Raw genomic sequence first — 4028 nt, 5'->3', positions numbered from 1 at the left:
TGCACCTATTTTTGTTGAGCTGACACCAAGTGACCATCTGCCTTGGTGTGCATCCTTCAGAGCTGGCCTAACTGCATGCTCTCCTGGGAAGTATTGCTGTGGCCGAGGTTGTCCGAGGAGATGCACAAGGCAGAGGTGGCAGGAAGAGAGAAGAGCTTTCATTGACCCACCTCTAGTCTTTTATATCTTCTTCACCGTGTATTAGTCTCCGGTTCAAACAGACATCAGTATCTTCCCACGTTGAGATTGTAGAGGTCTTGGCATAATAAATATGAGTAGAAATACTAGGTGCTCTGACAACAGATATTCCTTTCCCTACAAACCTTGCCTTGCTTATTGAATGGCTCAGTGAGGTATTGTAGCCTGTATCGCAGCCTTTCAGTGCCTTAGGAAGATGCTTTGCCCTTTTGAGCTCATGGCAGCTTGTGTGGACTCCCCATCCCATGGGTGGCCTGGTGCTTCTGAGCAACAGCATCCCAGCACGGTGCTGGAGCCTGGAGCTGAAGAGACTGGTGGAGCACTGTTGGGGTTCAGGACAGGGGAGTTTGGGGACCGAGGATCTAGGCACAGGGGGATATCTGTGTGGACATGCAAGTGCCCTAGTTGGGGAGCCCTGTGCATTGGTGAAGCTGCTGGAGATGCTGAAGGTGGCTTTTCAGAGACGCGGAGGGCCTGCAGTGCCATCTTTCAGGTCCCGTGTATGCTGGGGTGCCTACACAGTGTATGGGCAGAGCTGGGGGGAGGCCAGAAGCTGAGGGGAAAAGGGCATGTGGGACCACCTAGGCTCAGATGAGCTGGTCCTATGCCACAACCCTGACATAGACCTCCCCTTCCCTCCTCCAACTGAGCTGAGGGCACCCTCCTAACCCTGGTTCCTCTTGTTCTGGTTGTCACAGGCTGTTGGCCTCTGCCATGAGATGGCCCTTGAAGTACTTGGGCCACCCAGCCCTCCTCTTCCTCCCAGGGCTGTTTGCACCCAGGAGCCCAGGAAGCAGAGCTGCTGCCCTTGCCCCAGGCCACTCCGACCCCATGCACCCAACAGTCCTCACCCATGAGTCAGTGGTGGAAAACCCTTTGGTTGTGCTTGGCCGTGACTCCCCACAGCCCCAGGGGCTGCTCGATATCACCTCACAGGGTGCAGGGGCTCACTGGCCCCTCTTCTCAGCAGCTGCAGCCCACAAAAGAGCAGGGGGGCACCACTGCTCTGTGAGCATGGGTGATCATCAGGGCAGGTCTGCAGAAGCATGTGCTTTCTCCAAGCAAGGACAGCTTTCAGGTGAGGCATGATGTGTCTGTGCTCCCAAAAAAGCTCTCTGCACAGCCTGCTGGGGCAGGAGGCTCCAGGGTTTCCTCTGGCATCTGATTTCTCCTCCCTTGAAGCAGGGCATCTAAAATTCTTTGAGGACTTTGATGTTGGTGGTTGAAGTTCTCCATTTATCCTCCCAGATGGCTCTTCCCTCTTGTTTCATCTCTGCCATCCAAGACTGCTGAAAAGGAGGGATGGCTCCCAGCTGATGTCCCAGTACATAAGGGTGTCCTGCTGGGGCAGGACATGGGGGCAGGACCACTACATACCCCGTGGAATGCTGCTGAGGAGAGGAACTCTCCCTCTTTGGCTGGGGGATGTCCTAAAATCCTGGCTGGGGGATGTCCTAAAATCTTGGCTGGAGGACTGGAGCAGGCCACTCTTCACCCTTCACTAAGGCTGCTGCCTGGAAGACGTTTTCCTGACTTCCCCTGCTTGTGTGTCCCCCAAAGTCCGAAGCAAGAATTCATCTTTCTTCTTCCTCTCCCTCTGCCTGGTATGGCCAGCTGGAAACTCCTGCACGCTGGTTTGGCTGTCGTGGGACATCGGGGCTGGGTCACCCGGAGCTGTTGCTGGCATGCCAAGCGTGGTGGCGGAGGTGCCGCAGGGTTGCACAGAGATGCTGCTTGTCCTGCCCCACAGCTCGGGGCAGGGTTTGGGGCGGACACTACCGCAGGCACCGTTTGGGGGAGGCTGCGAAACCAACCGGGGGCTGCAGTGCCATGTTCACAGGGATGCTGCGGAGTTGGCTCTGATGGCTGTCCCTTTCCATGCCCTGCTTGCCACACGAGCAGGTCGCTGGGGAAACGGGGCCTTTTGCAGAGAGGGCTGGAGACACCGCCTCCAGCCTGCGTGCCAGCCCTGCACGGACCCTGCATGCCCACTGTGACTCTTCTGGCCACATTTAATCAAAGGCGAGTACCAAACACAGACGGATGCGTCCCCAGGGGCAAGGGGCAGCACCCCACCCGGGGAACCCAGCCTGCCCAGCCGTGCCCAACTCCCTCTGCAGCAGGTTTTTTGGGAGAAGTGATGCTGCCCAGGGGATTTAGACACGGAGCTGCTCCCAGATGCATATTTAAATCCCCATACATGTCCGCGTGCCTTTTTATCTTCTTTTTCTGTTTCTTTTATAATTTAAATGTATGACTGGACAGGGCAGATACAGGATGCTGGTGGGGTCAGTCCTTTGCAAGTCACCCCATGCAGATTTGGGGGTGGGCTCTGCTGTGCTTCTTGGGGTACCCTGGCCCTGGCTGCTGGGACATGCGTGGTGTAAATACCATCCCCAGGGTGCCCGTGCAGGGGGATCCCGGCCCTGCAACATGGTGGCATCTGTGAAATACGTAAAAAGAAAAGCCAGTGAATGTTATGGACCGTAGTATAAGATATATGGTATGTGCGTTTGGGGAGTTTATTGTTATTTTGTTATTATTATTTCTAATAACATGAGTCTAATAAGTACTGACCACTTAATTCAGTGTCTTCTTTGCGTGCGCAGGCAGTTTGTGCATGGGCTGTGGGGTGGGGGGGCTTTGCCAAAGGGTTTCTCTCTCCCATCACCCCCATCTCTGCAGGTCGGGGCTGTGCTGACCCACAGGGTTTCATGAGCACTGCAGGAACTTCCCCACAGCTTTGTATCTGGACACGAGTGGGCTCGGGACGTGCCATGGGCCCGCTCCATACATCCCCAGATGCACCAGGGACCGATGACTAATGGCCCATCAGTGGCCCACAGGACCCCATCTACCTCTCTGGGTACAACAGGGACAGCAGACCCCAGAGAGCTCTTCCACCTCACCAAGATGGGGTCACCTCTTTACAAAAGCCTCCAGCTGGCTTCTTTTTATTCATTGGACTCATCAGGCAAGTGGGGGGCTCTCCCCAACCTCCCACCCACCTCCGCTTCTCCGGCAGCTCAAGCACCTGGAGTTACCCAAACCTGGAGGGCTTCACACCCACGGAGGTTAAATAGCTGGAAAAACTCTTCCATCTTCCCATCACGACTCTCCAAGAGCTGCAACTGAAAAAAAAAAGGAAGATTAATGATATTAGTTGCTGTTTATTTTATTTAGGTATTGTTTTTATATACTCATTAATGGCTTATGTAATTATTTCATTGCTGTTCATAACACTAGCATTTAAACAAAGCCACAGTTAAAAGAAAGAGTAATCAAGCGAAATTTCCAGTAGGGTTAACTGCTTTTAAAGCTAATTTAAGGGGGAAAAGAAGGGATAATTAGCAGTCAAGCAAGGAATTGCCTTCCTGCCTGCGCTGATGCAACGGGAGGCTGGTTGGCGCGAGCTCTGTCAGGCTGGAGCTGTGCTGGGGCATTCCCGGGCAGGGCTGTGGGGTGCGCACTGAGGCCACCCCCTTGGTGGCAGGGAGGGTTTGTCACCGCAGGGTGCTGCCAGAGCCCGCGGGTGACGCCGGGGCGGGGGGACTTGGGTGCCAGCAGGGGATGCCACGCGGTCCTGGTGGCCACGGCCAGCAGCCGTAGGATTTGCAAGGGCAAGAGATGCTGCAGAGCAAACCCGCCTTGCCAGAATGAAGGCATAGGTTTTCCAAAACAGCTTTTCAGGGAAAAAAACAAAAAATTAATTCAGCAAAGGATCTGAAAAGACTTCGGCACGCTGCGGTGCACTCCCGTTTCCTAGAGCACAGCCACCTTGTCCCCAAGCGGCAATGGCCAAAGTGACCACGCACATTTTGCATCAGTGG

Source organism: Rissa tridactyla, chromosome 8 (genome assembly GCF_028500815.1).
Source record: "Rissa tridactyla isolate bRisTri1 chromosome 8, bRisTri1.patW.cur.20221130, whole genome shotgun sequence".
Lineage (NCBI taxonomy): Eukaryota > Metazoa > Chordata > Aves > Charadriiformes > Laridae > Rissa > Rissa tridactyla.
This window is presented reverse-complemented; position numbering follows the sequence as displayed.